The sequence below is a fragment of the Microtus oregoni genome, unplaced genomic scaffold (genome assembly GCF_018167655.1).
Source record: "Microtus oregoni isolate MIOR12 unplaced genomic scaffold, Mior012 000002F_ref0000024, whole genome shotgun sequence".
Lineage (NCBI taxonomy): Eukaryota > Metazoa > Chordata > Mammalia > Rodentia > Cricetidae > Microtus > Microtus oregoni.
In genome coordinates, this window is record NW_024543061.1 from 6804410 (window position 1) to 6817304 (window position 12895).

Below are 12895 nucleotides of genomic sequence, written 5' to 3' on the forward strand. Positions count from 1 at the left end.
CCCACAGTGACACACTTCCTCCAAGAAGGTCATACCTACTCCAACAAAGCTATAGCTCCTAAAGTGCCACTCCCTTTGGGCTTATGGGTCCAAATACGTTCAAACTACTATAGTCGTATACAGCAAATAGAAGCTTCTCTGATGAGCGCTTAGAAATGCATTAATCTGTGATACGATAAGTCACTAGAAATTGTTATAAAGGCCTAAAAAGTAATAAATGAACAGGAAAAGTTAAATTGGGATTAGGTTTTAGAAGGCAGAATAAAGGAAGGAACATAAGAAAGGATAATCAACGCTAAATATCTTTTTAAAAATGATATGGAAATGTATATAAGGAGTTAAAAGGAGCTTCCCTATGACTGTTTCACAATGTCCCTATTAAACTTCCCAGAATAACAAATAAAAAGCCCACTGACAGAAAAACATTGTTTCTTTTAGAATTGCTATTCAATGAGATCCCATCAAACCCCAAATACTACAGGCTATTGCCAAAACTGTTGACTACCCTTCGGTATTCAACTTAGGTCATCATATACGAAGATATAAAGCTGAGACTGACTTAGAAGATTCATTCCAACTGACTAGCTCTTATAGTGCTGGAGGGTGCTATGCATGCCACTGGAGGAAACAGTAATCCTCAGTTTTATCCAGCTGTGAATCCTAGAACTACAATAAAGACTGGCCCTGACAGGGTATTACTGTTGCTGCAACAGTAGTAGCATCACCGGAGTAATCAACTACCTTATGCTTTATATAGATTTAAGTCACATTTCATAAGATGAAACTCATATCTTGCTCTATTGTTTAGCCATAAAAGTGTGATTAGACAGGCCATAGGGGAGAACCTACTATTTATTATGCTAAGCAGATCTAATGTTAAGGTGGATCTCTTATTGCTTTTATGAGCTTCTCAATTCTGACCTTTAAAATACAAGCAGTTATATGGATATATGTTATATACAGGCATTTTGTATACATATATAATATAGTGAGCAAGTATATATGTCTGGAAGTTTATAATGATGAGTTTTGAGAGGGGTAGTTTTTAACCTGTCAAAATATTTACATTTATTATTTTATTTAAAATCTACTAAGTATACTCACTTATTGCTTTAGAAATGATCTTATGCACATTTATCTTAAGTTTTAACGCATCGTTTGGTGGACATTGCAGCTCAGTATCCCAAAGCTCAGCTCTGACAGCAGCTTAAACAACTCATTTAGCTGAAGAAGGTTGGAGCATGTCATGCACTGAACAATACATTTTAAGAAGGTGACTTTCTCAGCAATGGCTACATCTTTCTCAGTAAAATGTCACACTTAGACTAAGTAACTGAAAGTGAAAAAGACTGCCTCTGGAAAGAACAGACACAAATTACACAGAATGTACTGATTTCTGAAACAAAAAATGGCCACATGATAGAATTGTTTTTATTTACAGAAAATGAAGCCAAGGTACTTTATTTGATAAAATTACCTTTAAATGGTCCAAATATTAGATGAATAAAGGTTTAATAATCTGAAGCAAATGTTACTCGTCATTTGGAATGTGGTTATCCTAGCTCATCGGGTTACATTTAAAATTTATAATATGTTTCATTTTCTGATCAATGACTTCTAGGTTTATACCTCTAGAAAAAAAAGAAAGGTGGTTGAATCATTGGTATTCTGTCACCTTGAACGCACAAAACAATTAATTACTGACAAGTTTTTCCATCTTTCACAAACAGAATTTAGGAAGTTAATTGCTCTTGTAAGTAATGTTTCCTGTGTCTGTGTGTCAATATTTCCAGGTTCATATGCATTGTTCTGATTTATAACATTATTCTCCAATTCCCAGGCTTTGCAGCTCCAGCTGACATAAGAGTTGAAGAATTGAAAGTTGATGGAATAGTGTTGTTAGTGATGGCTAAATGTAATAAGCTGTGTGTCAGCATGAGCAGCATAAATTGCCATGACTGAGTATTGCAGCACAGCTACCCATAAGAATGTTCAAGAATGATATATCTTTATAACAGCACCATAAGACATATTATTTTATTGCCTCATATAAATAAAGAAACGCAGACAATCTGAAAATAGCAAATAGTGAATATAGGATATACAGCCAGGCAGTCAGACTCCAAAGTCCAATCTCCAACCCCATGTTTTATTTCAATATTATACTGTAAGAAAACAGATATTTTGTTTTGTTGACTGTGTTCTTTGCTTTACAGAAGGTTTTCAGTTTCCGGAGGTCCCATTTATTGTTTTTCTCAGGGTCAATGCTACTGGGGTTATATTTCAGAACTATTTGTCATAGCCAGAAACTGGAAACAACCTAAGTGCCCTTTGACAGAAGAATGGATAAGGAAAATGTGGTATATCTATCTATACAGTGGAGTACTACACAGCAGAAAAGAATAATGACATCTTGAATTTTGCAGGAAAATGGATGGAGCTAGAAAACATCATTTTGAGTGAGGTAATCCAGACCCAGAAAGACAATTATCACATCTACTCACTCATCAGTGGTTTTTAAACATAAAGCAAAGAAAACCAGCCCACAAATCACAATCCCAGAGAACCTAGACAACAATGAGGACCCTAAGAGAGACATACATATATCTAATCTACATGGGAAGTTGAAAAAGACAAGATCTCCTGAGGAAATTGGGAGCATGGGGACCTAGGAAAAGGATTGAAAGGGAGGGGAGAGGCAGGAAGAGGAGCAAAGAAAAATGTAGAGCTCAATAAAAATCAATAAAAAAATCAATAAAAATAAATAAATAATGCAAAAATAAATAAATAAAACAAACCCTTTAGAAGTTATAATTAAAGCAATGACTATCAAGAAAAAAGAAAATGAATATTACTGAAAAGGGGGAAAGAAAGATAATAGATGCAAGGTGATGTAATATTAGCTTATTTAGGAATATAGGAAATGATCTCTAGAGTGTATCTTACAGAAAGTGTTACATGAGAAGAAAAGACCTTTCTCCCACAGAAAGAAAAATACAGGAAGCTGTAGTTTGGGTGACACATAAATGAAGGTCTGATCTGGTTAATTTTGTTTTCTTGGGTTGTGTTCTGAGATTGGATGTAAGTAAAAGATGAACAGGCAGTTTTTATGCAAATGAGCAGAGAAGAAATATTACACTCTTGATAACCCTCATCTCCAAAGAGGAGAAGACAAAGCTGGCCTGCCACTAGTGGTAAACATGAACTTGAAGTTCGTGACCCTGGATTTGGAACAAATGGATTTGATTTACTGTGGTCTCTCTCAAGTTACACATTCAATACTGACAGAGAAGAAAGTGGCTTGACTGTCTCCAGAGCCAGACAACTGGACAAGAGATGAGGTCAAGAGCTGTGGGTCCTTACAGTGGATGGATTACTTAGAGCAAGTGACCATTGACTCTACTCTGAACAACAATATAAATGAAAACATAGGACGGCCAACTCACAGTGGGAAAATGATGGGGAAAGTAGCCATAGGATAAGGAGCTGAGCAAATAACCATTGGATAAGCTGTGATCAGTTAATGGGAAATGAGATATAAGATTTTTTAAGGAAGCAGTTTAGAGTTGTGATTCAGACTCAGTTTTTCTGAGTTTAATTCAGTTTTTCTGGACTAACATCTGTATTCCCTCTGGAAGACTGAGGAAGGGACTAGAATCCTTGTGTTTAGTAGCTTCTAGGTATTTTTATTCCGTGTCTTGTCCCTTCCACTTTGATCAAAGTGTGTCATTCTGACCTTTGCTTTTATCACATTTTCTTCTACTGTCTTTGTCCTCTTGCCTCTTTTTTGTTAGAAACTTTGTGATTACACTAGTACTCATGTAAATAATTCAGGACAATCTCCCCATGCCAAGACCTTTTTTTTTTATCACATCTGTAGGTTTTTATTTACAATATTAAGGAGATGTAGTCATAGATCCAATGGCTTGATAGTGCCATTAGTCAGCCTAGCTGAATTAGAAAAAGTTAAACAATTTTACAATCTCTTGATTTTTTTTTCTTGTGTGTATGACAATTTAGCTAAAAAAGCCACTTTACTGTGCTACAGATAGTAGCCCACCTGATCTCTGAGTTGACTGCCAGGACCAATTGCATCTGTGAGGAAGCCATTTCAGGTGTCTGTCCTGGCAGCTTCAATCAGCCTACATCTGACTGCCCATGCACATTGTCAGAGGGATTAAATGAAATGACATAAGAAATGTGCTTTGAACACAGCACAGTTTTTCATGCTAATTCACAGAAGGAACACAGATTTACTTGATCTCTTTGTACTCTTGATCCTTGAGTTCTACTGCTCTGCTTGTACAGAAGCCTATACCAACTCACATCACGAGACCACAGCAGAAAGTCATATGCAATGCTTTAGCTGACATCCCAGCTGTAATTTCAGTTGACAGCCAGCACTAGCCACTCAACGTGGGAGTGAAGACCTTTCCACATGATTCTAGTCATCAAGTCACCCTCTAGACTTCACATACTCCCAGTGAAACCCCAGAGTTTGTGGAGCAGGAATTAGCCAGTCCTTCTAGGTCCTGTCTAAATTACTGCCCACAGAATCCTAACAAAATGGTTATCATAATAAACTAAATTGGAGGTAATTTTGTACATAGCAATAATTATTATTCATAGAAAAATCAACTCTAAAAGAGTATAGAAATAATTTTTCTCAGTAGATATTTCAATGCATATAAAAATAATTGAAAATCTCTGGGAAACGAACTATTTCTTTGTTGCAAATACAATGCTTCATTCAGTTTGTTATTGAATACTGCCATTTTTTAATGCAGCATTTCATACCGAAAGCTCTGAAATTCAGGGTGCAATATATACATTGAACTTAATATATCATGAACACCATTTGTGTGCAAAAAGAAATATAGCAAATAGACTTGTGGTTGTCAGTCCAAATATATTAGGAACATGTAACTTACTTGTTTCTGCTTATCATGTTTTGTACCACTGAGTCACATATATTCCAACAGAAATTTTATTCTTTATTAATATCATCATTATCATTTTAAAAAATTAAGTGACTTAGGACATAACATTCCAAATATTGGCATTTATATTTCTTTTTGATGTACACACACTAAAATTTGTTTCTTATAGATATTATAGCTTGAAAAATAATAGTTTTCTCATATTTTCTTTTGATCTTTTCAAAAGAGAAGGGGAAACTCAAAATTTGCTTTTTATGGTCTTTCCTTTAAATCTCACAGGCTACTGTTTCCTTCTACACATGTATATTGGCTTCAAAGCAGCAACACTAATATATCAAAATAGTACATAATGATAGTGGTATGTATTGCAAAGATCATCTTTTCTTAGCATTATGAGAAAAATAAAGAGTATTAATATTAGTCTATATTGTAATTTAATCCTCAGTCCTGAATCTATGACATAATAGGGATAAACTTTAAAAATATCCACTACCATCATCATTATGTGTATGGGCATGAACACATATATGTATATGTACTTGAGTTGAGATTAGAGGGTAGTTATGTGAAGTCAGTCCTCCTTCTGCATTTATGTGGGTTATGGGGATTAAATGTCGGTTTCCAGGACTGTGTAGCAAGTACTTATCCTCTAAGCCGTCTTGTCAGACAAAAAAGATGCACTTTTAAATCAAATGGTAAAGCTACTATTATAATAATGGTTTAATTATTCTGGATGCAGCTTAAAGTGTTTCCTCCACAATATGGACAAAAAAATCAAGCATCATTTAATAGTTCTTTGTTCATAATCATCTGGACAAGTAAAAATATCACGACATGTATGAAGACTAAGGGGAAATCCAAGTCAGAAAAACTGTCAATAAAAAACCAAGTATGACTCATGATTTTTATATATAAATATATTATTGTACATCATTCTTAAGCCAGGAAAACATTTGTTTGTAGTGTTTTAGACTTGTTCACTGCTGAAAGGAGATGAGTGCTTCAAGACCCCCACTGAATAAATACCAATGAATGCTGTCTTTTTTGTCAAAGATATAGAAACTAAAACGTCACCAAGAAGGAACACATACATAGGCAAGAAAACATCTCTAAACATTTTGGACCTTGTTATTTTATTAGTTAAATGTAATACTAAATATAATAATAATAATAATAAATATTAACTATGCTGAAGTATTTTTGATGACTAATGGTAAGTGTTTTACTGGGCTGGGTGGTGCACATTTTATCCCCCACCCTAGGGGCAGAGGCAGATGGAGTTCAATACCAGCCTGATCTTCAGAGAGAGTTCCAGGCCAAAAAGGTTATACAGTGAGATCTTGTCTCATAAAAAAAAAAAAAATGGAAGGAAGGAATAGTAACTGTTGTCTTCTCATTTTTGAAATGTGTTAAATTAAATAGACAGGCACACACACCATAATGTTATGCCACTGTTATATTCATCTTGCACCACAAAACAAAATACTGTGATGATGACTCAGGCTGAACATCTGAGATCTTGGGCCCAGCATATGCAGGTTCTGGTGAGGGTCCCCTTCCCTTGCTGCAGATGGCTGCTTGCTGTGTCCTCACATGGTGGAGAGAGCAGGCAAATTGTGGTTCTCTCTTCTCTTTAAAAAGAGAAAACTACATCATGTATTCCTTAGGACTAATCTAAATCTAATCATCTTCCAAGAACCCATCTTCAAATAGATCACATTAAAGTTCGGGCTGTCCCATATGAATTTGAGGAGACATACAGAGATGCAACCTGCGAGAACAACATATTATCCTTTTAATATGAGGCAACCAATAGTCCATACATCTATTTCCCCATGTGAATTACTTTTACCATAGTAGAGCCTGGAATTGGGATGGGAGGTAGAAACATTTTTAGGTCATTTTTGTGAGGGTTTTGTGTCATTCCTGGTTTTATGTTCTCTTTAAATATTAAAAATTATGTATTTCTATATTACATAAGAGGTTAGTGTTGTACCACTAGTGTTTTATAAACTTCCTGAGAATAATGACTTTATTATTCACACACCACCTATGGGCAACTGCACTGGCTGAAGGTCAGAGCTTGTTAGCTTGGGAATTGGTCCCTCTGACGTCTGCTCATGTGTGCTGATTCCCCAGACGCTTGCACAAACCTGTTTGTTAGTTTTGGGTCAGCAAATGACTCACTCAGTCTTTATACTCTGTCATATTATAGCTGAGGAAATACCAGGGTGATTGGGAAAAGAAAAAAGTATAAGTGTTTTCATGACTCCGTTTTAAGGTAGTGGGGAATATGTTGCACCAAAGTGATCGAGCACTCACTAGACACTCACTTGTCAGAGTTAAGCTGAAAAACCCACCCCATTACTGCAGAAGAACAGCAGCGTTGTTTTATAGATATGGTTAATTGCTCTCACCATTAATTATCAAAAAGCATAGGGCAGCTAGATGCTTGGCAAAATTCTTCTTGTTAAACACGAATATCTTCACTTCACTTTCCATACGAGCAATTACGTATCTTTTTTTTTTTTGTAGAACAGCACTTTAACGTGTTCTTAACAGAGTAGAACACATTAGACTGTACATCCCACCCAATAAAACTTTAATTTCAATTAGTGTCTATAATATGACAATGCTAGTAAAGGGTGGCATTTAAAGGAGATATCATATCAGTTATCATATTAATGAGGATTTATGTGTACTATCTCTTGGATGAATATTGTTGTACCCTAGACTCCTGTTAGTGAACAGATCTTGGATGTGTACAGAATTTTTGTAAGTTTCGCTTATGCCATGTATCTATCAGTCTTTAAGAATGCTTATAAATGTGGTTAGAGTTATGTTTAAATATGTGGTTAGAAGTTTAAATACAACATATGTTAATAACCTTTCATTGGCTTTCTAGGACAAGAAGCAGAGCAAGGACGTTAAGCAAAGGGACTGTCACCACTGCTGATAATGCCTGCCAGCTGAACACTGTCTAGAGTTTTGTGATGATTATTCCTTTGCTTCTTAAAATCGATTTTGCATTCATTTTCCCAATTTTTTAACTTTACAGAGTGCAATCAATGATGCATTTTCTTTTGGATATTATTTTTTCTCAGCTTTGAATTCTGGAGATTGATGCATGTTAGTGCATGAAGCTGAGGTTCATTCTGATTGCCAAGAAAGAAATACTCCGCTGTGTGAGGATAACCTGATCTATCATCTACATGCTCCTTGATGAAATGTGTATTGTTTCCAGTTTGGACTCTTTGGAATAATAATGCTATGAAAAAATTAAGAGTGTCTTACCTAGAACAGTTTTCAAATAGGACACTCAGAACCACAGGGAAAACTCATGTCAACACAAACTGCTAATTCTTGATCTGCAGTTCCTGTGTAGATCAATGAGGTCACAATTGTCATGGATAGTGATAGACTGAAACTGCACTAAGCCCAAGGTCCTGGAGAGAGAGCAAAGAAAGGACCTACTGAGTCAGAGGGAAGGAGTATATTCCATCTTAACCCATGCTCCCAGAATGTTCTATCAGGAGACAATTTGAACTCTATTACAGGCATATAAGATGAATTTGTCTTCCTTCTTATTTTTGCTGGTACACTGAGTATGCTATAGTATTTTATCATCTTTTCAATCTCTACCTTGTTCATGAGATTAAGAATGTTTTAATGTATCTCTTGATCACTTGACTCACTCAAGTCTTTCTGTAAGTTTTTGTTTGTTTATTTTGAGTCTGAGTTTCTCTCTGTATCCTTGGTTGTCCTGGATCTTATACCAGGTTGACCTCAAACTCACAGAGAGTTTTTCATTATTTTATCTGTCTTTTCCTCACTGCTTTCTGCATTTTAAAGAACGTTTAATTTTTTGAGCACCAGTGTTTGTTAGTTACATGTTTTTTATTGTTGTTATTGTTTGTTTTAAAAATAGCCTTTCCCTTTCATGGCTATTCTTTTTATTCACTTTGTAATTTACTTTAATTACATGGATATTTAACCTTTGATGCATTATTTAGATACAATTTTGAATTCAGGGCTAAAGAAATATTTTGAGAAGTTATTGCTCTCTAATATCATATAAGATATTATGGCCATTAATTTTAGGTGTTATGTTATCAAGGAGAGAGTGGTTATATATTCACATTTTATCATTCTATTAATGGTTAGTATGTTTTGTATCTTTTCTACAGAATAATTATTCTCCTTTCTAGGTATATGAATTTCTGAACATTTGTGTTTTTATTAAAATTACTTGTAAATGGCCTCATCTTTCCTCTTTCATTTCATAAAATAATATGCCATCTTAGACCTCAGTTCCACTGTATTTTATCATAAAAAGCAAGTCACAAATTCAGTTCAAATTCAAAGGGTGACCTCTTACATTTTACTTTATGACGACAGTGTATAGTATGCCATATTACAAAGTATTTGGCATATAGTACAACCTGGTAACATATATGATAGGGTTCTCTAACATATATGATAAGGTTACTGAATGGTCACCACCCTCTTTGACATGTTGAGGTTAGAGGCGTTGAATCTCTATTGAGACACTCTTAGGAGAACCTTGTTATGAATCCTATCACCTTAGTTAGTGAGGTCTTAAACAGACACAGAGATCTCAGGATAGCAAATAATCTAAATAAGGGCCTGGATGTGGCTTTTATTTATCTCCAAAGAGATATCTGATAGACACTATTAATTATCAAGAGAAATATCCATTAGATAATTTTTGCACAATACAAAGGGCAGGGATAGCATTATGAGCAGTTTCTAAAGACACAGGTTTTTTTTTTTACATCAATGGCTTTATTTTGCAATTTAAAGTGGAAAAGTATGAAATGCTTCATGAATTTGAATGTCATCCTTACTCAAACAACATGCTAATCTTCTTAGTATCATTCCAATTTTAGTACATGTGCTACTACAGCAAGCATAAAGCACAATTTTCAATTCATATCTTAAATATTTTTGAAGCTTGGACTAAAGCAACAGCAGAAAAAAATAGAAGGGAAGAATAAAAATGATTTCTACAGTGAAAAAGATTGTCAGGCAGGAATACAGAAGGAAAGAAAGTAACAGACCGATGATAACTCTTCAGTTTAGGTCTGGCATGGTGATTCACACCTTTAATTCTAGCACTCAGGATGCAGAGTAGGCAAATTTGTGAGTTCAAGGGTAATGTTAGCCTGGCCTATGTTAGGCTGGAGAGTTCCGGACAAGCCAGGGCAATATAATGACACTCTGTTTCAAAAAGAAGCAAGAAGTTAGTAGAAATAAACATTAAAGTTACTTGACCAGGTACTATTTGTGAACAGTTACTTACCACACAGAGGGAAAATGCGAAGACAGTCTGGGAGAGAAAGGATAGCAACTTGAACTTTGAACACCCTGAGGCTGAGTATAACATTAGCATGTTGAAAATTGTGAGACATTGTTAGATTGAGTATGCAGATCCATTGGTTTAGTTTATACATTTCTGTGAAAAGAACAGAAGAAATTTTAAGGATTGATTCTAAACAAAAGTGGTACCATCATATCATGGTGGCCTATTTATCATTTCAATATTAAAAATTTTATATCCTAGAATTTTCATTGTAATTAGAATAGCTATGTAATGTCACAATGGAGTGAGAGCCATACCCATCAAACACTAATCTACCTCTGTTGAGATTGGAGACTTGATTAAGATAATTTCTATCTGTTTAGTCAGTGATGCATTCAATTCTGTTTTCTTATTTGATTTTTTAAAGGACTGGGGATAAAATCTAGGATCCTGTATTAGTATTCTTTTTTATTTCTTGATAAAACACCACAATCAAGACAACTTAGAAAGAAAGAGGTTATTTGGGCTTGTGGTTCTGGAGGGATAACAGTCTGTCAGGGCAAGAAAGCATGGAAGGCATTGGGGCAGAAACAGGAAATTGAGAACTTACTTTTTGAGTCATAAGCACAGAAGGGAAAGAATAGAGTATGAAGGGTGAATCTTTGAACTCTCAAATCCCACCTTCAGTGACACACTACAGCTAGGCCGCACTTCCTAATCTTCCCTAAGCAACATCACTAACTGAAGATCAAGTATTCAAATGTACATTGTCATACAAACCCACATACTGGGCAAGCTCACTACCACACTATCTTCCTCAGGCTAATCTTGATTAGCTATTTATACCAGGTTATTTCCTAACACATGATCCTCCTGACTCTACCCGCCAAGGGCTGGGATGACAGGTTGGTGCTACCATACAGACAGCTGAAATTTTGTAGAAACAGTGAATGATAGATGATGCCTGTGGGCCATACTTTGAGTTACAGGTTTCTAGAAAGAATTCACGCATGGTGCTTAGAATGCAGTACTAGCTACTATACCTAACTTAGCTAAGTTTAAAGAAATCAGAGAAATAAAACGCTCATTTACAATATTTAATATTTTAATGATATTTAGAGATAAGCATCATGTTGAACAAAGAAATAAATATTGAACATTCTCAACCCCTGTTGTCTAATAGCCACAACTCAAATGTATAATTTCCCCAGACATCTATACATGTTAGGCACCTTTCACCCACAATTGCTATCTTGAGTACATCCAAAGCTCTAGGAATATCACTTAATAGTCAGTGAGACAAAAAAAGGCAAGAACAGATACAAAAGCTGATGTTTAATGATTTCTGCCAACTGAACTTAAAAGGGCTGGTGTAGCCTCTGACATAATGCCTTACAGTTAAACTGCACATACTGTCTTGTACTTTGGGAGGAAGTGTTCTTCAGTGACAACTTCATTTCTGAGTGTTACCTTCAGGGATCTTTTTAACCTCGTAGCCCATTATCTCCATTTGTTGTTGACTATTTTCATGATGAAACAAGCCAATCCAAGAACATGTCCCCTTTGACCAGCAGAGGAACTGTCGGGGTCCAATGCCCCAACATAAACGACTTTTACCTCTCTGGACCTTCCTGGAGGCACGGGAATAATTGAGACACAGTTCACACATCAATATCAGAAGGGAGTCTCATGTTTCATTCAAATCCTAAAGATCACCCGCGTTTATTATCCAAACACCCTTTTTTTTTTTTTTTTGGTTTTTCGAGACAGGGTTTCTCTGTAGCTTTGGAGCCTGTCCTGGAACTCCCTTTGTAGACCAGACTGGCCTCGAACTCACAGAGATCCGCCTGCCTCTGCCTCCTGAGTGCTGGGATTACAGGCCTGCACCGCTGCCACCACCACACAGCCATCCAAACACCTTTTATCCCCCAAGGTAAACTAAGGTAGAAGTTCATTAACATTCTGTTTCAAGTCTGCAGCTCTAGTCACTAGCTTGGAATTCACACTTCTTCTCAGGCAATCTACATAATTACAAAAGAAAAGGAGCAGCCTATCCTGAGCTTTTGTTAGGATAGTGATAGCCTGCCTGGAAGGGTACCATGACTGCTTTGGATACTAACCATGACCTGAGAACTTGGCTGTCACACCATGTAGAAATATAAGGAACAGAACACAGGAATTAATGGTTGGTCTCAGGAGATGCTCTAAGAATTGTAGCTGGATGCAGGCTATCAGCACCATGGCCCTTTTTGCTATGGGAGATAGAATACCTTTTTAACACTTTTTGCTATTTAGAATCTGTAACAGACTGAGGAATAAAAAGAACCCCACTCTAGTCTCTTATTAAAGAACTGAAAACCTCTGGATAGTGGTGGCACACATTCTTAGTCCCAGCACTAGCAAGGCAGAGGCAAGTGGATCTCTGAGGCCAGCCTGGTCTACAGAGGTATCCTGGACAGCCAGGGCTACACGAAGAAACCCTGTCTCAAATAAAAAAAAAAATTGAGAACCAACTCATCGTTTGTATATGCATTTAAATATATTTGGTTTTTAAATCATGTATTGCCTTATAAAACATAACTGATGAAAAGTTGCAAATGAAAATATAAATATTTTGTAACTGTGAAATATA

At 35.8% G+C, this 12895-nt stretch overlaps 1 non-coding gene across 1 annotated transcript; it reads right to left on the minus strand.

The window, feature by feature from the left end:
• Positions 1–9767: 9767 nt before the first annotated feature.
• Positions 9768–9870, minus strand: LOC121443811. The gene has a single exon (XR_005973708.1). It is a non-coding gene; the product is annotated as a U6 spliceosomal RNA (small nuclear RNA).
• Positions 9871–12895: the final 3025 nt, after the last annotated feature.